Source organism: Scyliorhinus torazame, chromosome 8, assembly GCF_047496885.1.
Source record: "Scyliorhinus torazame isolate Kashiwa2021f chromosome 8, sScyTor2.1, whole genome shotgun sequence".
In the NCBI taxonomy this organism is placed as follows: domain Eukaryota; kingdom Metazoa; phylum Chordata; class Chondrichthyes; order Carcharhiniformes; family Scyliorhinidae; genus Scyliorhinus; species Scyliorhinus torazame.
Genome location: NC_092714.1, coordinates 194,369,543 through 194,382,205, shown reverse-complemented (window position 1 = coordinate 194,382,205; position 12,663 = coordinate 194,369,543).

Sequence of the window (12,663 nt, the reverse complement as noted above, 5' to 3'; positions counted from 1 at the left end):
AACAGTTGTTGGAAGCAATCAGGTCAATGTAAACCTTAGTCTTAAAACTTACATAACTTTTATAAGTATGGCGGCACGGTGGCGCAGTGGTTAGCACTGCTGCCTCAAGGCACCGAGGACCCGGGTTCGATCCTGGCTCCTGGGTCACTGTCTGTGTGGAGTTTGCACATTCTTCCCATGTCTGTGTGGGTCTCACCCCCACAACCTCAAAAGATATCCAGGGTAGGTGGATTGGCCACACTAAATTGCCCCTTAATTGAAAAAAAAGAATTGGGTACTATAAATTTGTTCTTTTAACATTTTTTAAAGTATAATATTCTCAATTTTGACTCCAGTCTCTGCTCAGTTGCTAACACATTCCCCTCTAAATGTGAAGGCTATGGGTTCAAACTGAGGTCAAGATATAATGATGCAATATAGATCAACCTTCCAGGATCACGCTGGGGGACTGCGAGATGTCGGACGTGCCTTTCTCCATATTAGATTTGAACTGAAGCCCTGTTTAGATGTTCCTCTGGCCCAAGTAGGCATTGCATGCCCCATTTCGTATTTTAAAGAAGTATTGTGAGATCTCCTGAGTTTCTGATCCATGATCTCCGTCAGTCAAAGACACATTCACTCGTCATTCAGCTCAAAAGAGTGTATGGGACTTTACTCTAAAACGATGTAACTAAAGTAATTGCATTTCGAAGTAATTCACTGTGACATACCAGAGAGATATGATAGAGAACCATATGGATAGGCCTACTTTTATTCTGCCTATAGTTGTTCTCTGTGCCTCTAATGGTGTTTATATTCAAATTGCAGTACTGCTATTGAAGACTGGGCTGCTGTTGGCATAGACTCTGAAATATAATGCAGCATTGACCAACAGTATAAAGCAGTGTGATGTATTTTAGCCATAATGGCTGTGCCACATAAATCAGCAGCTGTTCTCAATGGGAAAAAAAATCTCCTTGAAATTTGAGGATTTTTCTATTTGCTCACAGGATGTGTGTGTCAATGGCAGAGCTAGTATTAATTGCTCATCTCTAATAGAAGCTGGTGGTGTGCCAAATTCTTGGACCACTATCTGATGTAGTTACACCCACAGTGCTGTTAGGAAGGTAGTTATAGGATCTTGATCCAACAGTGAAGGAACGGCAATATATTTCCAAGTCAGTATGGTGGGTGGCTTGGAGGGGAACCTGCTGGTGGTGGTGTCTGCATGCGTCTACTGCCCTTGTCCTTCTGGGTGGTAGAGGTCACAGGTTTGAAAGGTGCTGCTGAGGGAGCCTTGGTGAGTTTCTGCAGTGCATCTTGCAGCTGGTACATGCTGCTGCCACTGTTCGTCGGTGGTGGTGGGAATGAATGTTTCAGGTGGTGGATGAGGTGCCAGTCAAGCGGGCTGCTTTGTCCTGATTGTGTTCCACTTCTAAATTGTTGTTGGAGCTGCACTTATCTAATAAGTGAACCATGTTCCATCACACTCCTGACTTGTGACTTGTAGATGGTGGTCAGGCATTGGTGAATCGGGAGGTGAGTGACAAACAACAGAGTTCCCAGCCACTAACCTGCTCATGTAGCCACAGTATTTATGTCGTTGGTCCAGTTAAATGTCTGGTCAATGGTCACCCCAAGAATGTTAATAGGAGGGGATTGATTCAGCGATGGTCATGCCTTTGAATGTCAAAGGGAGATCGGTGGATTCTCTCTTGTTGGGGTGGTCATTGCCTGGCACTTGTGCAGCACAAATGTCACTTGCCAATTATCAGCCCAAGCCTGAACATTATACAGGTTTTGTTGGACGAACGTCTTCATTATCTAAAGAGTTAAGAATAGTACTAAACTCTGTGTAATCAGGTGTGGCCTCCCACTGTCACCAGCATTTCTCCTTCACTCCTATGCATCCTTATATCTATGTTTTCTGCTTATTCCCTCTGCTTTTTATCACCCACTCATTTCTATCACCTCCCCTACCTCTTCATCTTGGGATAGCTCACTGTACCTTGTATTTTTCCCTTTTGCCTTCTTTCTCACACACATCATCCATTAATTTCTTATACCCTATTGACTCCTTCTAAGGATGGGAGAGTGAGAAATGGGCAGTAAAACATTGTCCTCCTTGCTGACTTTTACCCCGCTGCTCATCATCTCCTGAAACCGTCGGCGACATGCTCCGTCCCGGCTTGCCACATTCCTGCCTCACCCCGCCGGCGGGATGCTCCGTTATGCCGGCCGGTCAATGGCGTTTCCTATTGTGGGGCAGCCCCATGTCGTCGGGAAACCCCGGGGCTGCTGGCAAAAAAGAGCGTCCTGCCGGAGGAGAATCACCCCCCACCCCCCGTATATCTCATGTCTCTATTGCACCCTGTGCCATTCCTCCCTTGTGGTGATATGCCTGTGCACAGTTCAGTATATAGTTAGCGATGTGACCTCCAACCAGCTGGTGGTGATAGATGTCTATCATGTGACTTGAGATACCCGCCAGTTGGTAGTAAGGCGGACATGTGGATAGTCGCAATATAAGTAGCTCCAGGAGAATTCACTTAATTCATTTATTCGTTACTGTCTGTATCACAATTCATTAATTATCTTTCCACGTGTTAATATTGCTAATAAATCATCTTACTAGTCAAAGAACTAGATGTTCTGCGTGCATCTGTACTAAGGCCTTAACACAGAACATAACATCTTTCACCCACATTCTGCTTTGCTGCTCCGTGTCCTTCTCCCGCTCATGTATCCCTCACCAAACGTGGTATCCATCTCCTCCTCCGAAGAATCACCATTTCCCACTTGGACATTATGAAACCAACAGGGAAAAGACAGAGGTCAAAGTTGGGGCAGAAGGGGAAATGTAGGAAGGGACAGGAGAGGGCGAAAAAAGGAGGAGGAACAAATTGAAAAAGACAGGTTTAGGAGCAAGGGAATGGGGAAATAGGAGGGAACTAGAGGAGATAAGGGAAAAGGAAGAGATATAGAAAAAGGAGCAGAGATGGGAAAGGGAAGGTCACGAGGGAGAAGATAAGATAGAGGGATGGAGAAGAGGGTTGAAGGGAGATGGATGGGAACAAGAGATTAAAGGTGAACAGAACACTATTAAAAGGTCAGGAAGAGTCAGCACCTCTATTTGCCGGGGAGAGGCAATATGATGGGGGTGGAGGAGGGGTGGTTAGTCTTTGCATCACCACGTATTATATTTACTCCATGAGGGTGTGGAGAGATACTTTGTTTACTGTCAGCCTCCAATTTTATTTCCTTCTGCCCACGTGATGGGTTCAGAATTCCTGTAATGGAAATGGGGGGAGGTTGAGAGATTGTTCAAGAGACAATATTTACTGTAATGAGGATGGAGAAGGGTTTGAACCCTAAATTAGATATTTGTTCTGGGAGTTTATTTCACTGTAGACTATACAATTCAGTTGCCCTGGCACCCTGCCAGTGCCCATGCCAGCCTGACAGCACCAGCTGGGCTCAATGGAAGCAGCACCATGGCAGTGCCACCCTGGCTATGCCAGGTTGCCCAGGTGGCACTGTCAGGCTGGCATGCACACTGCCAGGATGTCAGACTGGCAGGGCCAAGGTGCCCAAGTGGCATCTTGCCAGTGCCCGGGTTTCCCTGCCCTATGAGGTGCGGTGCAGGGAGCTCGGGCATCCCCTAATTGGTAAGTTGGGGCATAGTGGGTGTCAGGAGGCTGTGATGGGGGGTTCAGAGATCGGGGCGCTATTTAAAATCTCTTCCTACACTGGCAAGCTGAGGTCGTTAGTGCAGGAAATTAGTCTAAGTGCAGCCCCAAAATGAAGCAGAGTCCCATTTAATAGTGGGGCCGTTCCTGGCACTGCAAGTGCCGGGAAACACTCAGTTAAATGATCCCAAAACAAGACTCTGTTTCTTTTCCATTAAATCAGGCCCGGAATTCCTGGTTCAATGGTCAAATACACATTTGGTTTGCAGTCAGGATTGGGATGCTGGTAATTTGAGAATTAAGAAAGACAGGGTATAAGTTTACTAAACTTTAATTAGCCTAAAAGCTCACTGTTACTATGATGGCTGCAGGGGACACTAGGAATAGCAGTGCAGATCCTCCTCACAGAGCCCAGTGGCCATAGCGTGTAACTGCAGCATCACAGGCTGTCACAAAGGTGGAAAGGTAGATTTTAACACTTGTAGAATCATGTGTTAGCATGGAGACACTGTTAACATTGTTTAAAAGTAAACACAATGGGCCATGTGATATTTAGTACCGTAATAGATCGGAGATAGTTTCTCAAACAGGCACATTCAGACAAAAGCAAAAACCAAAACAAGTTGCAATCTCTCAGGTGACAGGTAGACCAATCACATTATTTGCCCTTAAGAATAACAGTGGAGGGCTCAATTTGAGAAATCTCAAAGTTGCAATGTGAACTTTTACACTAGTACACGTTGCAAGCTTGTGTGTGTGGAATTGTTCAGTTGTCACCAATAATGCTCCAAGTTCCATTCTACAGAGTTCCTGCTGTGGCCTAGTGGTATAGGTTACTGAACTGGCAAACCACAGTCTAGAGTAATGCTCTAGGGATCCTGGCTCAAATCCCACCATGTTAGATGGTAACAACCATCCTGTGGCATTCAATAATGAGCTGAAATTTATTTTTTAAAGTTCCATCCCACAATGTAAACAGATCAGATTCTAAAGCACTGAGTAGCTACCAATATAAGATGGAATATAGTTAAAGAAATATAAACACCAATCAGATTTTTTTAAAAATTAGTGTTCCATAAAAACAGGGTTGGCATGATATGCAGACATGCAGATAATGATATACAGACAGGCACAGACAGGCAGCTAATGAACACAGAGAACAGGACATGACCAATGAGCAGGCAGGACACTCAGGGGTGGTATCTCACTATAAAGAGCATGAGGCACTCACACTCCGCCTCTTTCCACTGATGATCATCTGCAGAGTGAGTCAGGGTGTATGTACAGTATCACATCTCCAGCACGTGGCTAAGAGCTAGTCTGGTTCAGTCAGACAGAGTAACCACACTTAGGTTAGCAGAGAGTTGAACTCATGGAGAACTGTTCTAACTGTGCTACTGGCTCAATAAATCAGATTGAACTAACTTCAAGGTCTGGAGTATCTTTTGGTTAAAGTTGCATCCAGTTGCAGCCTGTGTTATCCCAGAGTACATAACACAACAAGGGTTCTATTGGCAATTGAAAGATAAGTTTTATTTAGGCAGAACTGAAGTGTGTCACAGCATAAAGGCAACTGTGCAGTATCACTTGGTTTGATGTCTGAGGGAAAGGAGCAGAAAGAAATTGAGAATAGTAACACGTTAAGAGAGGCAGAACTCCTGATAATTTAGCTACAGATTTTGGATGAGGAATAATTATAAGAAATTACTTAAGAGCTTGAAAATTAGTTAGTTGATGCGTTTGACGGTTTTAGGTAAAAAGGGGTACATGAAACTACAGTAAAACAGCCAGGCCAAATTGCCTTTATTTTTGTTTGGCTCCAGTCTCTCTGAATTTCACCCACCCTCTCAGAACATATCTCTGAACAATGCTGGATACACACATGCAGAGCTTTCTTCTAACAGTTAGAACTGCAAATGGTTAGAGAGTAGATAAGGCGATATTTCAGCTCTCTGAGCATTTAAATTGAGGGAAAATAGGCCTTCAAGGTACCCAATAAATAGCACTATGCATCTTGTCAACCAGTTGTGGAGTCATACTAGATTTAAGGTCCACGTGGTGTCAAACCAAAGTGGTGCGAGGGTACTGTATCCAAGGCCTCTTGCTCCGCTAGGCCCTACAGTTAGATCAGATCAGGTTCTGATTCTGGATTTACACTGCCAGGTTAGAGATGTCAAAGTGAAGAATCACTTTACACCAACTCTACACTTAGAGTCCAAATGCATCCTAATAAGTTTAAATCCATAAGAAGATCAAGCTGAAAGAAAACATACATAAATTCATGGAGAAAAATGATTAATGGTGCCTTAATGCTGCACAAAGTAATTTGCAAGCAGATGATCTTTGAGCGTGCAGTGGTTTCACAAACCAGAGTTAGATTTGAGTCCTTTTTTTGAAATCCCAGAAAATGAGTATTCTATTGGTATATGATGCGTGAGGGTGACCAAACAACTGTTTGACGAGGCGGGCGGAGGTGGGTGTGGGGAGGGGGGGAGGACGCAGTTGAATGTTGATTTTAGTAGCCATAACGTCCTCACATCAGGTACAATAGATATCCTGGTTCTGTGGAACCAAACTGAAAAACTGGAGTTATACTTCAGCCTGCAATTTGGAGTTTGCATTTAAAACCTCTGCACTATGAAATGAACTGATTCCAGAGTTTAATGATGAGTACCTGTGATGTTATAGCAGGCATGAAAAGCAGTGAGTTCGAGGAAACAAATCATTCAAAAGCACATTCCGTAGTTTACTGCCTGAAAATGCAATGTTTCCTAATTTACTATCAGTATTATATTATCTAATATTATATAACTATCCGTCTTGATGAAGAATAATGGCATTTTTGTAGCAATGATTTTGAACCTCGATTGCTTCCATCTATCATGGTGTGCAGTTCTGTGTTGTGATAGCAAATATTTGATTCAAAGGCTGCAAAAACATTCTTAAAAGCATGTTGAACTAGGCACATGTTTCTCCCCGCCATTGTGGGTTCCAAACATTTGCAATGTCGCAGCACAATTAATATATTGGGAGCCTGGGGCTAGTGTGCATTTCTGTCTCATTACACAAGGCAGGTGAAAGGCTTCTGTATTCCAGAATCAAATCCATGTTAGTTGAGTGCACCAAACAGAATGAGACATTGACTGTAATTGAGGACTGCTCCATCCAGTTATGGATTTGGTCCTTATTTTCAAAGAATGAGACCCAGGCTTCAATAGGTCATTTTTAAGTGAGGCAAAAAAGAGTGAAGCCCTTAATTTCCTGTGAATATTTTCAATGAAGTTTGTCAAATTCACAGCGGTAACACCTTAAAAAAAAACCTATAAAGACATTTCACTTGAATACCGCATTGCCATGGTAACTTTCAAAATCTGCATGCAGGCTGATATGCTGAAAGTCTTGAATACAACAAAGGAAACATAATGATTTGAGTAAAATTTCTATACTCAAACTACTCTGCACAAAATCAGAACGGGAGACTGGTTAGTTTTTTTTAATGTTACCGTAAATTCTCAACATTCATAAGATTGGAAATATAAGCATTCATCGATACAGTCAGGAAACAGAATAGGCAGTATAGATGTGAGCAGGAAGGCTATCGAAATATAGCTAGCGAGGGATTAAAAATTTACTAAGCAGTCAGCAGTGTCAATGAGATGCTTTATTCACAGAGCAAGCAAACCGATGTATGACTTGGGTACAAAAGGGAATGTTCAATCTTTAGAATGAACACTTTAAAATCAGGGTGCAGCAAAATAAATGTTTTTAACTAAGCAATACTGTTAGACACTAATCTGAAACTATTACCACAGGAAATGCAATAAAATGATATGGGGGTACATAAGCTAGGGAAACTATCTTACTTGACATAAATCTGATCTAGAAATATATGTTTCTTATACTTTCTTTAGACACTCGTCTGTGATTTTTTTTTGTAGTTTCCAGAGATATTTAAATGCCTTCAGAATTAAAGCAATGCTGCATTTAAAGCAGCTCCCATCAGCTCTTTTTCTAGAGAGCTGATCCTGCTCTACATGCTCTGCAATTCCTTAGGGGGGGGGGGGGGGGGTGCATGTGCTTCTCTTTGCCCGAGTTGGCACATTGTGACTAATGTGAGCTCCAATCTGGAGGATGAGCAAGTAGAGAACTAAAAAGGCAAAGCTTTACTGAAATGCAGAGAATGGAAAACCAGAATAATAAGCCGTCTTTCTTTCCAAAGGTAATTTACGAAATCCCAACTGCAGCCAGCTCATTGAAGAAAATGGTTGCTGATTGGTGCCTAAGTCGTGGATATTAAAAAAAAATCTCCAGTTGCCTTATTCCAGTGCAGAAGCAGCTCGGTGAAATCTTTTATTTTTTCTTACCTTGATTCCCAGCCTGTATCCATCTACTCACTGTGGAATAAAGATTCCATCCGAATGTTTGAGGAACTTCAACTGGGTTTGCACTCACAACAGTAGATGGCAGTCTGCTCCATCATTTAAAATGATGAGCAATGTAGTGAAAAATCACCTTATACCTTCGATGCAGTTATGTCTGCTGACAATTTTTCTCAGGTCACTGTAGAGAATGTCCACAAATGCACCATAGTAACGGCCTGAATGATTTGAAAATCTTGCACCATGTTTCACATTGCACATCTATCTCACATCACTTTTTCAATTGAGAGATTATTTAAATTAGTTCAAGGGTTCATTCTTTTGTCCTCGTTCATTGTGACCAGGAAACATGGGTTCAAGAAGCAACTCAATTTCAGCAGAGGAGAAATTGGACCAAATGTCAGGAGGCAGGTAAGACAAGCTTCGAATCACCGAGAGGAGAGATGAGCAAATTAGGAAGGGATCTGTTCCTGTTACTTAAAATGTTGCATGAAGTTTGCTTTTCAGCTATCTTTTATCTTGTTGGTGTCAAGTCTAATAAGAACAAAGAACAATGCAGCACAGGAACAGACCCTACAGCCCTTCAAGCCTGCGCCAACCATGGTACCTGCCTAAACTAAAACCGTTTGCACTTACGGAGTCCCTATCCTTCCATTCCCACCCTATTCATATATTTGTCCAGATGCCCCTTAATTGCCGCTATCGTACCTGCTCCCACCACCTCCAGAGGCAGTGCGTTCCATATATTTACCACCTTGTGTAAAAACTTGCCTCGCGCACATCTGTTCTAAACTTTTCCCCACACACTTTAAACCTATGTCCCCTACTACTTGACTCTCCTACCCAAGGAAAGAACATGTTCTTAATCCAACCCTTTCCATTGCTCCTTTTCATACAAACAATGGTCAAAGCTACAAAAAATGCACTGCATGTGTTTTGTTGAGTATGATCACAGTTTTGTACATTCTATTGGTTACTGAACAGCATCTTCAGTTACATGGTGGCATTTGATCACTCAGTTTGCCCTGCTCACAGCTATCCAATGTTCAATAGTTCATAACTTGTATGTTGCTTAGAAAATAAATTTGCATTATGAAACAAAGTAGTAACTATTTATTCATTCTTTCAATGTTGTCCTTGCAAGCATAAGCCTACAAAGTGGATATTGCGATCAGATTTTCTTTTTTGATTCTAGAATAAGATTGCGACTTGGGCTTAATTTATAAAGCATGCAGTTGGCCAGAGGAATATGGCACTTGCCAGTATATTGAACCCCCCTCACTCCACCTCTACGTACCTGGACTGATGAGGTGCGATTACAATCGGTCAAATGATTCATTCATTGCCAGAATAAATATCAGACCAGGACAAGGAAAAAAGGCATTTGGTAGGAAAACAGCATTTCTGAACAAGGACCACACCAATTTTTTTGGGGGGATTGGAGGGGTGCTGGAGGGAGTGGGGTGATGAATTTTCCATTTTTAACAGCTAAGGAAATGAATTGTAATTTATGAAAGCTTTTGAAAAATGGTCCAGTTTTCAGCTGGATCATTGATGGGAAAATTACAGATGGATATTTACTGTGAGAGTTGCAGAGGCACTTCCTCCATTTTAACTAAGGGAGCAGCACCAGGATGGCCGCAGTACTGAGAAGGAATAAGTGGTTTTCAGTGGGGGACAAGTGTTAGTAAATGCAAGGTCTCAGGAGGCAAAGAAATGGCTTGGAGACTGAGTAATTTGAACAACATATCACCGATTCCTGTGTTCGAAGATTTGAGCCTGAAACCCTCCGCCACTCAAAGCCAGATTTTTTAAATTGTCAGGCTGCATGTTGCTGGAGGATAGTTTCAGGAGAAAGAGGAAGGGGAAAGGAAAACTGGTCAGTGTTAGCAAACATCAAAGTGCCCTTTTTCTTGTTGCAGTCAGTATGGTTGATTTCATGAAATACATAATATTAATAATAATCTTTATTATTGTCACAAGTTGGCTTACATTAACACTGCAATGAAGTTACTGTGAAAATTCCCCAGTCGCCACATTCCGGCACCTGTTCGGGTACACTGAGGGAGAATTCAGAATATCCAATTCACCTAACAGCACGTCTTTCGGGACTTGTGGGAGGAAACCGGAGCACCCTGAGGAAACCCACACAGACATGGGGAGAACGTGCAGACTCCGCACAGACAGTGACCCAAGCCAGGAATCAAACCAGAGACCATAGAGCTGTGAAGCAAAAGTGCAAACCACTTTTTGCTACCATCCCTTTGTGTTGAGCTTTCTGCAGTTTTTCTCCATTTAAATAATCCTCTGTTCTTTTGTTCTCTCTTCCAAAATGAGCAACTTCACATTTCCCCACATTACACTCCATTTGCCAACATTTTGCCCTCTTACTTAACCCACCAATATACCTTTACAAACTGTTTGGATCCCATTCACAACTTGCCTTTCCATCTATTTTTGTGTCATCTGCAAATTGAGCTACAGTACATTCACTTGCAGTTATTAATATATATTGTAAACAGTTGCGGTCCTCGCACTGATCCCTGTGGAACCCCTTACAGGTCACCAACCTAAAAAAGAACCCCTTATCCCCACTCGCTGTTTTCTGTCTATTAGCCAATTCTTTATCCATGCCGATTTACCACCTCCAACACCATCGGCTCTTATCTTAATACTTAACCTTTTGTGAGGTACCTTGTTGAATGCTCTCTGTAAATTCAAATACAACACATCTGCTGGTTCCCCTCTAACCACTCTGGTTGAGACTTGCTAGAAAAACTCTAAATTAGTCAGACACGATTTCCCTTTCATGCTGACTCTGCTTGAGTAGATTATGATTTTCCAAATGTGCATCGATTACTTCAACATTTTTCCAACAACAAATGTCATGCTATAGTTGTTCACTTTTGCCTCCCTCCCTTTTTGACTAGTGCTGTCAAATTGGTAGTTTTCCAATCCTCCGGTACTTCAGAATCCAAGGATTTTTGGAAAATTACAACCAATGCAGCCGGGTGGCACGGTAGCACAGTGGTTAGCACTGTTGCTTCACAGTTCCAGGGTCCCAGGTTCAATTCCCGGCTTGGGTCACTGTCTGTGCGGAGTCTGCATGTTTTCCTCCTGTCTGCGTGGGTTTCCTCCGGGTGCTCCGGTTTCCTTCCACAGTCCAAAGATGTGCAAAGATGCTAAATTGCCCTTAGTGTCCCAAAAAAAAGGGTAGGTGGGGTTACTGGGTTAGGGTGGAGGTGTGGGCTTACTTGGGTGCTCTTTCCAAGGGTCAGTGCAGGCTTGATGGGCCAAATGGCCTCCTTCTGTACTGTAAATTCTATGATTCTATCTCTGTAGCTTCTTCTTTTACAATCCTAGGATGCAACCGTCAGGGTCAGGGGACTTATCTGACTTTACCTCCCTTAGTTTGTCTAATACTACTTCCCTAGTGATGGTGGTGTTATTTAATTCCTCCCCCGTATTTTTTAGTATTAATGAGATATTCAAAGTATCTTCAAACCTGATGCAAAACATCTGTTAACTCTTCTGCAATTGCCTTGTCCTCCATCACGATCGCCCCAGATTAATTTCCTAAGGGGCCTATGTTCATTCTGACCCCTTCCTTTTTATACATTTGGCGAAGCTCTTTTCATCAGTTTTTATATTCCTAGCTAGTTTGCCCTCGTAGTTTATTTTCTCTCTCTCTATTTTATTTTTCAACCTTCTTTGCTGGATTCTGAATTTATACCAATCTTCGGGGCTATTAACAAATTTTGCCTCCAGATATGCTTCTTCTTTCAACTTAATACTCTGCTTACCATCCTTGGTGAGCCATAGCCTGTTAGAATCTTTCCTGCTTACTGGGATACATTTTTGCTGAGTCACGAATTACCTCCTTAAATGTCTGCCACTGCTTGTTTAATGCCTTTCCTGCTAATTTATCTGCAAATGGAGTATAATGTGGGAAAATGTGAAGTTGCTCATTTTGGAAGGGAGAACAAAAGAACAGAGGATTATTTAAATGAAGAATAACTTCAGAAAGCTGCAGCACGAAGGGACTTGGGGGTACTTATGCACAAAACACAGAAAGCTAGCACACAGGTGCAGCAGGTAATCAGGAAGGCTAATGGAATGTTGGCCATTATTTCAAAGGAGTTGGAATATAAGAACAGGGAAGACTTGCTGCAACTGTGCAAAGTACTGGTGAGACCACGGGCGGGATTCTCCGATGCCGCGTCAGAGTGTCCGCGCCGTCGTGAACGCCGTTGCATTTCACGACGGCACGAAAGGGGCCAGCAGCGGCGCCGTCACTTTTGTGCGCGATCCACGCACAGGCCCCGACACAGGAGAGATGGCCGCGCCCCGCCGTGCCGTTCCCAAGTTCTGGGACCATGACCGGGAGACACTGCTGGACCGGGAGACACTGCGGTGGAAGAGCGGAGGGCGATCCTGTGCCCAAGACGTGGCCATCGACATCCGGCCAGCACAGTCAGGCGCAACTGGTGTGATGTGGGCATCGCCGTTAGCGCTGTGGGGCACACCCCATGTACTGGAGAGCAGTGCCGCAAGAAGCTCCACGACCTGACGAGAGCAGCCAGGGTAAATACCCCGAGAGTTCCCCCGGGCCACAC